Below are 16525 nucleotides of genomic sequence, written 5' to 3'. Positions count from 1 at the left end.
TAATAATGTAAAACGAATAGTCATAATATACCATTAACATTAATTGAGGAAATATTCATATATAAAATCAACATGAAAATTAACACATGAAATAAAACAATGATCAAATAATTGAAGGAAAATATATATATATTTACTACGAAAACATTGATCTCGAATCATTTAAAGCAATAAATTTGGATAGCACTGAAATTTTTGCGAATGACAAACATGTTGATACAAAATCCTAGCATCTGCCAATGTTTCTAACTGTGCACCAAAATTTTTAGTATACTAAAAACACTTTACTTAAAACAAATAGTCATGAAATATGATAACTAAAGGACACTAAAATTCTTGTGCAATATGATAACTAAATGACAAATTAAATGTCATGATAATGTTTTACGTAAAAGAGTGGTGCTTTGCCGGATAATTAAAAGTCATGATAAAATTAAAAGAAGTTGATATTTCGGATATAGAAACGTGCTTTACCGGAGGATTACCATCCGTCATATGCAAGCATATATACGACAATCATTGCAGCAAAAAGATACAGCCAATTACAAATTGAGTAATATAATGCTATACACTATTTTTGTATTTATCATTAGATCGGCAACACCAAAACGTATGTATTTCATTATGAACAAATGAACAATTAATAAGTGCAATTCATATGGCGTAGCTTTGTTTGCTTTGCATACAAATGAATGAAAAGTCATTTAATCTAGCTATGATACCACATGTAACATTTTATAAATTCACAATAAATTGATAAAAGAACATTCTAGAATTCATAACTATAAAATCTTTCTAAGTCTGGGTCTAAAGCACAAACACCAAATTATTGGATTTTGTGTATATTTATATGGTATAGTTATTCATTTATAACTCCACTTCCCATCAAAGTAGGAGTTCACTTATCTTAATTGACTAACGTACAGTTTAATAGGATTAGCATTAAATAACGTACAGTTCAATATTAAGAGTTTATCAAGTGGGTCATAAATTGTTCATATAAATTACAATTAATAACTTATACCAGTAAGTGTTAAATAATAATAAAAATTGAATAGGTTAGCTGCACTAGAAGAGAGAATCTTAAATGTGGACAAGAAGAGGCAGCTAGCAATCAATTTCATGGACTTCTTTTCCCATATGCGCGCTTTGTAAGCACCCACCACCTATGGTATAGGTTTTTTTTTTTTAATTATTTATTTGAATTTGAGAAAATTGAGACAGATAATTGTGAGATACTACTTATAAGATCTATTTGAATAATTAATTTTTTCTTTTTTTATCAAGTGGATCCCATAAGTGGTCACTCACAATCACATGTCCAAATTCGAACAAAAAATTTAACAAAAAATTGAACATGTGAACACATGTTGCATTTTTATGGCCGTCTCATCTTCCCAACCATAGAATTTAAAACCCACACATGTTGTCCTATATGAATATCACAAATATAAGAGTAATGCTACACATCATCCTCTTATCCTCCTTTTATCCTCCCAAAATTGATGTGGCTCTTAAAATCACCATTAGATCAAAATTCAATAATAATCTATCATAAATTCAATGGTGATTTTAAGAGTCACATCAAATTTGGGAGGACAAAAAGAGGACAAGGAGATGATGTGTAGCATTACTCCAAATATAATAAAGGAACGACAATATATATTACAAGAAGAGCTCGCAATTATTGACCAATTGAATAAAAGCAATTCCCACATACTTCACTGTCAAAGTGACTGCTTTAAAACTCGTATAACTTGAATGATGTTACAAGTCTTTTGTCTCTCCAAGACCCACTGGCCAGTGGGCTCCGGCATTGATGATATAATGAGGCTTTGACTGAGGATGTTCAAAGTGCTTCGTACTTCGTTCACACTAGAAACCAGGAGTCTTTAACTTCATTATTATTTATTACGAGGGAGAGAGAGAGAGGGAGAGGAAGAGGATGAGGATGAGGGAAGGATCAGGATCCTCTTAAATTATTTGTCCGAATTTGAGAGAATTTGAGTAGGTAATTATGAGAGACCATTTATAAAACTCACTTGACCAAATAAAAATTGGACTGCCTAATCACTTACCCGCTTAGGTGGGTTCTATAAGAGATCTCTCACAATCACTTGCCTGAATTCTCTTAAATTCGAGCAGATAATTTGAGAGGATCCTAATTCGAGAGGGAGAGGAAGAGGAAGAGACAGGCACAGATCAAAGTCGTAAAATTGTCAAATACCTCCACTTATAAAGAATCTTATTGGGACAATTTTTTTCTTACCTTCTTTTTTCTTTTCTTTTTTCTTTTTAGTTACTATTACAGTCCTCTGTAATGAGGGATGAAAAATCAACTAGAATGATAAATTGGTAGGATAATTCGAGAAATCCTGGGAGCCTAATTTTAGGGTAGTTCGAGGAACCCTAAACCTTTTAAAACAACTACTAGAAACTTCTCATAATTTTATTGATCAATTTTCACGTTTAAATAGAAGGTTACATAGTAAGAATAGAAATAAAGTAAATAGCAAATCTAATTCTAAAGTGAGACAAATCTCTTATTTTCCTACCGGATATACTACTTTATGAGCAAGTCTCCTTATTTTCCTAATAGGTGATGGAGATCAAGGCACCGCTTCGAAGGATCTCGTTCAAGTACCAATTGGGCCGGTTACGAGAGCACGAGCAAAGAAGTTCAAGGATGTGCTCAACGGACTCATCCAAGAGTTATGGGCTCAAGCAAATTCGGGGAGGCCCATTGAGCATGATCCACGTGGGCAACAAAGAATTGTCACCTTGATTCAAGTTCTAGAAGGATCCGGTCAAGGCTAAGAACTGCTGAGATTGTTCGTTAATTTAGAAGGATCGGATTGCAAGACTTATTTTCTTTACCTACCTAAGATCTTTATTTATTTTCTTTCCTTGCTAGGAATTGATTTGGACTTTATTTTCTTTCCTTGCTAGGAATTGATTTGTTTACTTATTAGGATTAGAACTACTTTCTCCGCAAGTAATTTTCTTGTATAAATAGGTGTACCTACCATGTAATCGAGGAGACATTGATGATTCATAAAACTTGTGAGGTTTTATTCTCTTTGGTTCTTTGAAGAACTACTCGAACTTATCGGGATTTCCCGTGGCGTTCATCTCGACTTATCAAACGGAATTTCCACCACCGTTTGTGGCGTCTTCCTTATACCGAGGTTCTTGTTTGTCATAAACATCGGGTCGAAGTTTTTCCATTCGAATCTGTCCTTAGAACGGTCTTGGGTTCCCTTTCGTTGTTGGGTCTCGTTATTCTTGACGGGGTTCACATCATTTGGTATCAGAGCTCAGTTTCTAGTTCAGGTTTGCATATCCCTTCACATCACTATTTTGAAATTTTATTTCATTATTCTTAAAAGCCAGTTGCTAATCATCAAAAAAAAAAAAAAAAATCGTGTCAAAATTCAGATTTGTGATTTTCGCGAATCTTTGCTTTAATTTTTCAGATTTGAAATTTTCAGATTTGAATTCCATTCTTAATTGATTACGCGAATCTTTGCTTTAATTTTCAGATCAATAATTTCAAGATTTGGATTTTCTTTCCATTTCTGCAACTTCCATCTTTGAATTACATGTCGTTATCAATTGTCCTTTTGTCTATTTCCATGTCCTTGTTGAAATCTGATCAATAATTTCAAGATTTGGATTTTTCTTTCCATATCTACAATTTCCAAATTTGATTTACACGTCGCTTTCAATTGTCCTTTGTATAGTTTCATGTGCTTGTTGAAATCTGATCAATTGTTTTTGGCAATTACAATTATTATTGCTGCTTGTGACTAGAAAAAAAAAAAAAAAAAAAAAAAAAAAAAAAAAAAAAAAAATCATTATTCTGTGCTTCCAAAATTCCAAACTGTCATATTCCTTCTATTTCTAATCTAAAAATTTCCATATTCCTTGTGTTCAAATATGAAATTCCTTGAGTAGTTCTGGGTGAATTGTTGCTGGAAATTTTGAGTTGTTTGTTTAGTTTCAAAAGAACTAAGAGAGAATTATCGAGTGGAAAAAGGCAAGAGTGGTGAGAACATCAGAGGGTAAAAGCTATATTATTTTGAGTGAAACACGAGTGGAGAGTGATCCACCTTCTTGAGTGTAAACACGTAAGGGAGTGATTCGTGAGGATCTTTTTTTCTTTCTAACCTTTGTTTTGCAGCAATCATGTCTCACGATAGTGGTAAGAGCATTGTCGAAGGTGATACAAAATTGGCTGATCCGAAAATGTTTATGGAGGTCATGATGAGTGAGATGAGGTGAGTGATGAAGATGGAGATGGAGCAGGTTTACGAACGGATAGATCAGATGGAGAATAGACGTGAGGAGCAACCACAAAACGGTCGTAATTTTCGTAGAAGGGAAAGAGTTCCACCAAGGGAGGAGGATGAAGAGCGTTATGGGTCTGGTTTTGATGAAGAAGAAGATCGGGGTTCCATTGTTAACAAGAGGAGACCTGGAGGAAGATTTAGAGAAGCTAGGAATCATGAAGATAACAACTTGGGTGGTATTAAGATGAAGATTCCGTCCTTTCAAGGTAGATCTGATCCTTAGGCATATCTTGAATGGGAGAAGAAGATGGAGTTCGTGTTTGATTGTCACAACTACTCCGAGACAAAGAAGGTAAAATTAGCTGTGATTGAATTTTCTGAATATGCTATTACTTGGTGGGATCAGCTTGTGATAAACAGGAGGCGGAATAGAGAACGTCCAATAGACACATGGGAGGAGATGAAAGTAGTGATGAGAAAACGGTTCGTTCCAAGTTACTACTACCGAGAGTTGTACAAAAGGCTACAAGGTCTTAGACAAGGGAGTCGAAGCGTAGAGGATTACTACAAGGAGATGGAGATTGCTATGATCCGCGCTAATGTAGAGGAAGATCGGGAGGCTACAATGGCTAGATTTTTACTTGGCTTAAACCGGGAGATCCATGATAAGGTAGAGATGCAGCATTATGTGGAATTGGAAGATATGGTGCATATGGCTATCAAAGTGGAACAACAACTCAAGAGAGGGAGTGGGACACGTGCAGGCCATAACTCTAGTTCTACCTCTTGGAAATCGAGTCATGCCAAGCCGCTGGACAATTCACAAACGCCCAAACCCGAGCCCAAGTCCGCAACCACCAGCCATGTTCCTCAAGGTAAAACCGAAGCCTCAACCTCTAGGAATCGTGATATTAAGTGTTTTAGATGTCAAGGCAGGGGCCACATAGCAAGTCAATGTCCAAACAAGCAAGCCATGGTGTTGCAAGCCAATGGAGAAATTGTGACCGATAATGAGGATTCCGACACCGACAACATGCCGCCATTGGAGGATGTTTCCGATGAGGAGTATTTAGCCCCTGACGCATTGACATTGGTGGCGAGGAGAGCATTGAGCTTGCAAGCAAAAGGAGTTGATGAAGTACAGCGGGAGAACATCTTTCACTCAAAGTGCTACGTTAAAGACAAGGTATGTAGTGTGATTATTGATGGTGGTAGTTGTACTAATGTTGCAAGCACAATTATGGTGGAGAAATTGGGATTGCCCATGATAAAGCACCCTAGACCGTACAAGTTGCAATGGCTAAATGATAGTGGTGAGATAAGGGTGAACAAGCAAGTGTTAGTTGCATTTCGAATCGGTAAATATGAAGATGAAGTGTTGTGTGATGTAGTACCGATGCAGGCGGGACACTTATTGCTAGGGCGTCCATGGCAATTCGATAGGCAAGTGAAGCATGATGGCTTTACGAACAAGTACTCTTTTGTACTTAATCAATGATCAATCACTCTTGTACCATTGACACCGCAGCAAGTATACGAGGATCAAGTGAGATTACAAAAGGAGAGTGATCAAAAGAAAGAGAGTGAGCAAAAGAAAAAGAGTGAAAAACAGAGAGAGGCCGAGAAAAATTAGAGAGAGAAAGAAAATCAAAGTTCGGCCCTTGAGAGAAAATCAGAGAGAAAACAAAAGAATTTTTATGCAAAAGTGAGTGAGATCAAGCGGGCAATGTTTTCAAAACAGCCGATGATTGTACTTTTGTACAAAGAGGCACTTTTAAACAATAACGAACTTGACCTTGCTTTGCCTAGTTCTATTGTTTCTCTTTTTGCAGGAGTACGAGGATGTCTTCCCCGAGGAAACACCACATGGGTTACCTCCAATCCGAGGGATTGAACATCAAATTGATTTAGTTCCCGGTGCAACCATCCCAAACCGACCACCTTATAGGAGCAATCCCGAGGAGACAAAGGAGCTTCAACGGCAGGTAAGTGAATTGTTGAAGAAAGAGCACGTGAGGGAGAGCATGAGCCCATGTGCGGTTCCGGTCTTACTTGTACCTAAGAAGGATGGGACGTGGCAAATGTGCGTTGATTGCCGGGCCATCAACAACATAACGATAAAGTATCGTCATCCTATCCCACGCTTAAATGATATGTTAGATGAGCTGCATGGTTCTTGCATATTTTCTAAAATTGATTTAAAAAGTGGTTATCATCAAATTAGGATAAAAGAAGGAGATGAATGGTTAGTTATGCCTTTTGGTTTGACTAATGCTCCGAGCACCTTTATGAGACTTATGAACCATGTTTTGCGTGCATTTATAGGCAGATTTGTTGTTGTCTATTTTGATGATATACTCATTTATAGCAAGAACATAGACGATCATGTAGTACATTTGAAATCCGTTTTAGATGTGCTAAGGAAAGAAAAGTTGTTTGCTAATTTAAAGAAGTGCACATTTTACACCGATAAGCTTGTATTTTTGGGATTTGTTGTTAGTGCACAAGGTATACAGGTTGATGAGGAGAAGGTACGTGCAATCCAAGATTGGCCGAGCCCCACAAGTGTAGGTAATGTTCGTAGTTTTCATGGACTTACTAGTTTCTACTGGCGGTTCGTGAAGGACTTCAGTAGCTTTGCCGCACCGCTTACCGAAGTGATCAAGAAGAACGTTGGATTTCGGTGGGGAGAAGAACAAGAGAAAGCAAGACTCAACATTGAGCGAAGAACGGAACAATATGCCACACAAGCCAACAAGGGACGTCGCAACCTGGTTTTTGAACCCGGAGATTGGGTTTGGCTGCATATGAGAAAAGAAAGATTCCCGGTGAAAAGACGTTCCAAATTGCTCCCAAGAGGAGATGGCCCTTTTCAAGTCCTCGAGCGTATCAATGACAACGCTTACAAGCTAGATTTACCTGGTGAGTACAATGTCAGTACCACTTTTAATGTTACTGATTTGAGTCCTTTTGATGTAGGTGATGATTTGAGGGCAAATCCTTTTCAAGAGGAGGGGAATGATGGAGATCAAGGCACCGCTTCGAAGGATCTCGTTCAAGTACCAATTGGGCCGGTTACGAGAGCACGAGCAAAGAAGTTCAAGGATGTGCTCAACGGACTCATCCAAGAGTTATGGGCTCAAGCAAATTCGGGGAGGCCCATTGAGCATGATCCACGTGGGCAACAAAGAATTGTCACCTTGATTCAAGTTCTAGAAGGATCCGGTCAAGGCTAAGAACTGCTGAGATTGTTCGTTAATTTAGAAGGATCGGATTGCAAGACTTATTTTCTTTACCTACCTAAGATCTTTATTTATTTTCTTTCCTTGCTAGGAATTGATTTGGACTTTATTTTCTTTCCTTGCTAGGAATTGATTTGTTTACTTATTAGGATTAGAACTACTTTCTCCGCAAGTAATTTTCTTGTATAAATAGGTGTACCTACCATGTAATCGAGGAGACATTGATGATTCATAAAACTTGTGAGGTTTTATTCTCTTTGGTTCTTTGAAGAACTACTCGAACTTATCGGGATTTCCCGTGGCGTTCATCTCGACTTATCAAACAGAATTTCCACCACCGTTTGTGGCGTCTTCCTTATACCGAGGTTCTTGTTTGTCATAAACAACGGGTTGAGGTTTTTCCATTCGAATCTGTCCTTAGAACGGTCTTGGGTTCCCTTTCGTTGTTGGGTCTCGTTATTCTTGACGGGGTTCACATCAATAGGGATAATAAATTCATTATTCTCCTAAAGGGGACAATAAATCCATGATTTATGAGCTAAACCCGAATTCTAATTGGGCTATCTTTGCACTAGGTTGTAGACTTGTAACACTTATGTTACAATCCATGTGTCTCACATGGGTTAAGTCTAATATTAACTATGTATATATAAGCTCTTGTGCACCCTCCCCTTGTAAGCTAGTTTTCAAGGATGAGTTTTATCTAAAATGTTGTATCATTTAGTATCAGAGTCAAACACCACGTCACGAGTTCGATTCACGAAAAAGGTGACCCTACGAGCTGGATTAAAATACTGATAAGTGAATGGAGTTACCCAAAGAGAAAGGGCTACCATCAGGTAAGTTTTGATAGAGTAGACCGTCATGGACGTCGGCTGCGGAAGAGTGGTGGTATGTTACGACCCTTGTGTCACACATGGGTTAAATCTAATATTAACCATGTGTATATAAGCTCTTGGGCACACTCCCTTTACAAGCCGATTTTCAAGGGGGAGTTCTACCCAAGGTTTGTGTCAGTTACTTGGATTTATAAACTATAGAAATAGAAATAGAAATAGGTAACCATAGATGTAAATTTTTGAAAAATTATGTCACAATCTCATCATGCTTTCATGTTTTCTTACATGGCAACCCCAATTTTCAATTTAATGAAATCAAGAATTGTGCTTCCAAGATTTCTAAATTGAGATCTCCATTAGTATTTTCTATCAAGTAGATAATAAACATAAGAATACAATTATGCCTCAAGCTATTTTTTTATTTATTTTTTATATTTTCAAAAGTGATCAGGATGTTATTAGAAGGATATCTCGTCATTTCTGTTATCTATTTGATGAAAAATTTCATGAATATTTTGATTTATAAATGCCTCAAGCACAAATCTCGATTTTATTAAATTAAAAATTGTGCTCTCAATGTCAAAAAAAAGCAAAAGCACAAATGTTAATATATATATTGTAACCACTTGGACAAATTTTATTTTGGGGCTGCCTAGGACAAAAAAGGGTAGAGATTCTACTTTTGTGGTAGTGGACAGATTTAGTAAAATGACACATTTCATTGCATGCCATAAAACAGATAATGCTACCAACATAGCTGATTTGTTTTTCAAGGAAATAGTGCGACTCCATTGTGTACTTAGGAGTATTGTTTCTAATAGGATATTAAATTTCTTAGATACTTTTGGAAGGTTTTATGGGAAAAATTAGGTACCAAACTTTTATTTTCTGCTACTTGTCACCAACAGACTGACGAATAGACTGAAATAGCCAATAGGACTCTAACTCAACTTTTACGTACTGTCATTCAAAAGAATTTAAAAACTTGGGAGAATTGTTTACCATTTATAGAGTTTGCATATAATAGGACTATGAATACTACTACTTATTCTCCCTTGAAATTTGTTTATGGTTTTAATCAACTTACTCCATTAGATTTGATGTCTTTACCTATTGATGAAAGGAGTAGTTTGGATGGACGCAGGAAGGCTGAATTGTTGAAGTCAATTCATGAGAGGATACAGCTTCAATTTGCACAGAAGAATGAAAAGTTTGCTTCCCAAGCAAATAAAGGGCGAAGGCGAGTCATCTTTGAACCAGAAGATTGGGTTTGGGTTCACATGCGCAAAGAAAGATTCATATCCCATAGAAGGACTAAATTGCATTCTCGAGGAAATGGACCTTTCCAAATTCTTGAAAAATTAATGATAATGCTTATAAAGTGGATCTTCCAGGTGAGTGTAATGTCTCTACTACTTTCAATGTTTCTGAAAGCTTCTCGCTCAGATAGTAGTTGGGTCGGGCTTGGACGGTCCCTTTCATAGTTATTTTGTATATGGCTCGTATTGCTTGTGACACATGTATTTGTTAGCCATTCTCTTGCTATGTAAATAACACTATGATTTAAGCATTAAACAGATAGACGATTTTAATTGCTCTGTTGTTTGTAATTAACAGTTGATATGATGAGAATCAACAATCACCATTAATGTAAAGACCAAGAAAATAAATAGGAGTTCAACATTTAATAAAATTATATTTATTAAATAGATGAGAATAATAATTATATTATAGGTGATAATATTTATATTATCAAAATAAAATGAGTTTAAGACAGAGAAACAGAGTTAGAATAATAAATAATAATAATAGGTTTAGTGTGGTGAAATCACAGTTGAGGATTTAATTAAGAAAGGTGAAGAGACAAAGTAAACAAATTATTTAAGGGGTTAGTGTACTAAGGTTAAACAAAGTGATTTTATCATTTTATCATGGGTGATAAGCGCTGAATGTTGCACATTCAAGCCCCTTAACTTGCATATGTTAATTCCTTAGCATTGTTATTTGTTTGATTTTGTGTTGTTTTAATGTTTTCAGGTTTTAAATAAAGATGCAATTAATTCTATTAATTTTGGGCTTAAAGCACACTTTGAGAAGACCTAGAAGATATGTTTAAGCTTAACCAATCATAATAGAATACCTATATTATGTGGTTAAGTTTAATCAAATCAAGTGAAGGATTAAATCGAAATTTCTCCACTAAGAGTCAAAATCGGATTGGATTCAAATTTGGATTCTACATATGTCTCAGTGTTTGGATCATAACTTTTGCTTCAAATATTGGATTGCAATGAAATTGGTGGCGTTAGAAAGCTAATAAAATATTCAACAAATATGTCATAAATAGCTTTTCTCTAATTCGAACGTTTACTATGCTGAAATTTCCTCGCAATAAAAGACCGCAATTCTTGCCGAATTTGGAATCCTTTTCCTACTTGGATTGAAGTTTCAATCTCCTACTTGGACAAGAAGACTCAAGAGACAATTTTTCTGGAATTCTAAGGGCTTCTAGGACATGTGTGCTCCCTATAAATAGACCCCTAAGCTTCAAGAGAAGGTGTGCTTGGTGCTTGGGCTTATGCTTAATTAGATTTAGACAGAAATTCTTCTTGGAGGCCTGACAAGTTGAATAGGAGAAGAACATGGCAGGTAGCCATCCCAGCACTACGATGAGTGGCTAAATTCCTAATAGGGTGTTGATGTAGCCCTTTCCAAGTAACAATGGTTTAATTGTATTTTAGTTTGAGATTTTCTCTATGCATGATGGTTGTATAACTGTGAGAATTGATTTTAATGTTTATATTCAATCATTATGAATTTCTTATCTTGTCTTAGAAAGTCTTTTATATTGATTGAACTCAATCCTTCATATTTTTTGTGATTATGTGAATGATTGTTATACAACGGTTTTAATTGATATATGATCAAGAGGTATAGATAGACCATGCCTAGGGAAGACGGATTGTACTACACCCTAGTTTAGTGTAATTTAGGTAGACAGTCCGTGCCAACCGAAGATGGGTTATACTATTCCATTGATTATGTGTATCATATTAAAGACGTAGCTAGTCCATGCCTAGGGAAGATGGGTCGTACTGCATCTTAGTGGTTTGGTGGACGGTCCGTGCCAACCGAAGATGGATTATACTTATTCTTTAGAGGTAATTTCTTGACTACTCGAGTGAGACGAGCCCTTTATCATGCATAGTATGAACTTTCCTTATTAATTTATTATTGACCATTGTTATGCGGTGAGTGGTGAAATCAATCCCCTATTCTTTATCTCATCCCTACTATCTTTAAATTTATGTCTTTTACTTTTATGCATTTATTTTAAGAAAACAAAAATCAAACATATTTTAAATTAAGTTATATTTAATCTCGATAAGCTTGATAATAATACCTACGCAATCCTTGAGGTTCGACACCCTCAACATAGCCCTATCCTATAAGGATTCATCCTATTGCGAGTGGTAATTTTATTATTGATATATTTTGGTAAACAAAAGACCACATCAATTTTTGGCGCCGTTGCCGGGGACTGCAAACGGTTATGTTATTAAGTTTTAAAGATTGAATTTAACTTGATTCTTTTTTTTTTATTATTTTATTTTAATTTTGGTTTCTTTATTTTTATTTTTTTGTTTTTATTTTATTTTGTTATTTTGTTTTATTTTTGTCAATTTAGTTCATGTGGGGAGGCATTACAACACCTCATGAACCATGTTCATATTGCTATAGTCCTTATCATCATGTTAAAGATTGTCCTACTGCAGGACAGTTTTCTAACTATTCTTATGATCATATGAACACACAGTTCTCTAGACCGAGGAATAAGCCTTATTGTGATTCCGATCATCCGGGATGGAGTAACCAGTCTAATATCTCATGGCAAGCTCAAGCTCCTGAAAATTACGCTCCACAATTTCATGAACTGTACCATCAGGCATATCCGCAGTTCGATGATCAAGCGGCCTATCCACCATCTAACTTCCATCCTCCCCACCAGCAATGGCAATCATCTCCATATTGTGCTGACTTTGAGGATAACTGGCAGCCTTTTTCTCAGGCTACACCATCACCTCAATTAGATTCTGACGTTCAAGCTCAGATATTGAAACTTATGGGTGAGATCAATCAAAAACTCACTCAGACAGTGACCTCTCTCGGTCAGACATTGAACTCTCACTCTGAATCCGTTGCCAAGATAGAAGCTCACGAAGAGGAGCCATCTCCCATCTACTGGCTTCCACAACAACAATCTCACCAGGAAAAATATACCCCTCAATTCTTCACCAAGATGGAAGCCAGGATGGATGCTCACTTTAAACAAATCATGAACCACCTCAATATAGAAGAAGAAGAGCTTCAAAGATAGTTGGTGGCCAATCTTGATGGACACTAAGTGGTAAATGAGAGTACTTTTTATAATGAGCAAGCCATCACTACAATGAAGGATGGAGAAGTGGTCGAAACTCACGGGGAAGAGAGGAAGGAGGAGCAAATTGAGGCCCCACAAGCTCTACATCGGGCAAAAGGCGAGGAAGTGAGCACTGAGGCTCTTTCATCACCCACTCTTATTCTCGAGACGCCATATGAACCCCGAGCCCCTATTGCTTGTGATTTACCAAGAGGTCAAGAGAGTAGTTTGTTAGGGATATTAGAAGAGCAAAAAGAGACCATCAAGGTAGAAAACTTCCTTGTGTATTCTTCTCATTCTATTACAGTTCATGATTCCCTTTCAAATGAGAAACCGTTTGAGAATACTCAGAGGGATCTACCTCGATATGCGGGCATTCGAAATTACCTTTTTGTAGGTAAAATTTATTCTCTTTGGTCAAAGAGAAGAAAAGATTGGTGCTTCAAATTTAAACTTAAAGGTCAGAGAGCACTGAGCGCATCAAGGATGTGGATTCTGTTGGCTTGACGGATCTCACATATTTTGACTAAATGAGTCAGCTTCATTGGTTCGAGCACAAGCCCTGTACGCTCGAGTCCTCTATCGGGCCAGGGTACATAATCTCCTTCCAGGTTTATCTTCTCCATTGTTGTTTCATTCTTAGTTTATATTTTTACAATAATGTGTTGCACTTGACTAGTATTTGGTTGGAGTATCACTCTCTTTTTTAGGACATGTGTTTTTACAACCAAGTTTGGGGGTATGACATGCCCCACATCTGCTCATTCAGGTATCCCTTTCCTCTTATTGTTATGTTCAGTTCTATACACACATTAGGGACAATGTGTGATTCAAGTTTGGGGGTATGGAAGAGCAAAACACTATCCAATATTTTGCTATGTTATCTTTAAGAATTTGGTTGAACTTAAATCCTGATTTGTATTTCATTGGTGAGCTTAACATGATGAACACATGATCACTTGACTAGGGAATTTAGAGTTTGTTATTTTCTTTAGCAGCATGAGATATTACTTGTTTCAATTTGATTCTCACAAGCACACTAGCACGAAGTTTGTGGGGTATGAAATTTGAAATCGGTTATGTCTGTTATCAATATCTTGGATGCAGTTGGGTAACTTGTTGGAGGAATAACCTTAGCATAAAAAAAAATAAAAAATAAAAAATAAAAAAAAATAAAAAAATAAAAAAATAAAAAGAGAAAAGAGAAAAGAAAAGAAAAAAAAAAAAAAAAAGAAAAAGAAAAAGAAAGAAAGAAAGAGAGAATAATATTGATCACTTTGAGCTTTTCGCTGAGTAACCGGATCTCTTGCCTCATTAAGCATTGAGTATTCGCGTCAAAAGGTGGAAGTTTGTTTTGATTGATAAAATGGCTAAGTTTAGCTTCGTAGCCTTTTTGACTCGAGTTAGTAAGTCTTTAGGGTGTTTTACACCTAATGCCCTAAAATCATCTGGTTTGGGAGTCATTGACCTAACACTCGTTACATGGGTCAATTAGAAAGCTTAAGGGAGCTAAGCATTGCACAGCCTGCATATATATAAAAATAATAATAATAAATATATATGCCTTGGTTGTTTTATCTAATGGGGAGTCCAACGAATTTTGAGTGTTGAACCATTCATGATTGAGATTAATTTTTGAAATTTCATGACTATGTGTTAAGTTCACTTTACACTAATTGAATCTTATGATATCTCATAATACCGTGTTAGTAACTTAATTTTTAATTCCCTGAAATTGTGAAGATGGAGTTTATTGTGTTAAGCTTGCTAATGAATGAGAACCATTATTTTTATGATGCTGCATTCTTAAGGATAACATGGTAGGAATAATGTTTGTGGATATCATTCCTGGCAAACCCTCACGAGACTTCACTCGTTCATAGAGTATAGCTTCAATAGCGTAGTCTGACATTGCAAATGTTTCCAGACTTGTGTCATGATTGGAGACTTCGGTTGGTCCTCCAATGTATAGTCCAAGTGACTAGAATCCAAGGAAGTATTCGAGTCTTGAGTCCAATGCAGCCAAGGTGATATTTTACTCACTGAGAAACTGTTATTTTTGTATATTATAGGATTGCAAAATATATATGTTGTTTTATAAATCCGAACCAACTGTATATTGAATATATATGTTTTGGTTGATTTGAGTAGTTTCAATTATGTGCAAATAATACCAATGATATTATGAAATGATGTATGAATGAAATGTGTTGAATTGATTTAGAGTATTTTAATGTGAGCTGCAGTTGAGATTTAAATTATGCAAAGTAGAATGATAAAATTACATGTTGATTGGTTTATCGTATTTGAAGAAAGCATGATTTGCAAAGAATAGGAGTATAGAGTTTGAATTGTAAAGCATAAAGCATGAGCATGAGCATAATAATGAAAGAGAGGGTAAGCCTCATAAGAATAAAAAAGAGGGTAAGCCTCATAAGAAGAAAGGGAGGGTAAACCTCACAAGGAATGAAAAGACAATCATTAGCATGCATATCATTGTTTAAATTGTGTAATGTTTTCATGATCTAGAATATTGTAATTTTTATGCTAGACGTATTTGTATGCCTAAGAGTTTTACTGGCAATGAACTTATGTATACTTCTATCGTCTAGTTGCATGATTTAAGAACATTGAGCTTTGAGGTGCAAGGGTATTGTCATTGTTCGGTATGAGTAATACAGTGTCCTGGGAGTAGGTAGATGGATTGTCATGGTACATCAGTAAGAAGTGCCTAGATATCATAGTTTTACTCTAGTAACCGCATGGACAACTATGTGCCATAAACATGAAGTTGTAATGCCCTAGGATTCGGTGTTAACCATATTCGGAAAATGATAGTAAGCTCGTACTAAAGAGCAAGATGGCATGTTTTAAGCTTGGTGTACTTGGATGTGATGCTATTGGTTGGGATATCAGTGTGACTTGGAAGTAGGTAGATGGATTGTCATGGTACATCAGTAAGAAGTGCTTGGATATCAGAGTTTTACTCTAGTAACTGTATGGACAACTATGTGCCATAGACATGAAGTTGTAATGCCCTGAGGTACGGTGATATCACAGTTAATAATGTTAGATCTCTGTGCATTTGAGCTACCAACATAAAAGTATTATTGTAGGGTGTGTACGTAGTTGCTTCCAAGCCAATGGATATTCTACGTATGAGTCCAGCTACATAGTATGTTTTAAATGTTTTTTGATAGTCGGTGTTTGCTATATCAGCTATGGGGGTTTTAAAACAAAATTTTATAAATTGCTAGCTGTTATAGTGTACGCGAGACTAAAAGGAAAAATTGGTTCATTGCAAAAACTCAGTCAGTTTAATATCACTGAGGTCTCAGTATTATGTACTGAGACGGTGAACTCACTCTTTCACCTATACGGATGTAGCAAACCTCCACAACTGTATAGATGATGTTCCTTTGGCTGCAGGTACTCCGGTCGTAATGATGGTGTTATAGATGTGTACGTGGGATATTATGACCGAAACTCACAGCGATGGTCAAAATTGCGGGACCATGGGCGTCCTCTATTTTATAGGTTTTGTTGATGGCTTGTGACGCCTATGTCATTTCTTATTGTATAAAGTCATTTCTGTCATATATTTATATTGAAGAAAGACTTAAACAGATAGATGTTAAATGGCTCTTGTTGTTATTAATTTATGATAGATGTTTAAGATGTGAATTCCGCTATTAGATTTCTGTTTCCGCTGCATAGTTAGATAGATGTCAC

The 16525-nt window shown here is 36.1% G+C and overlaps 1 pseudogene; it reads left to right on the top strand.

Moving 5' to 3' along the window:
• LOC133860313 (protein trichome birefringence-like 43) overlaps positions 1-16525 on the top strand; it is a 44433-nt pseudogene that overhangs the window by 27546 nt on the left and 362 nt on the right.

Source organism: Alnus glutinosa, chromosome 2 (genome assembly GCF_958979055.1).
Source record: "Alnus glutinosa chromosome 2, dhAlnGlut1.1, whole genome shotgun sequence".
Classification (NCBI taxonomy): Eukaryota; Viridiplantae; Streptophyta; class Magnoliopsida; order Fagales; family Betulaceae; genus Alnus; species Alnus glutinosa.
Note: the sequence above shows the minus strand (reverse complement) of the source record. Positions and strands in the feature narration are given on the sequence as shown.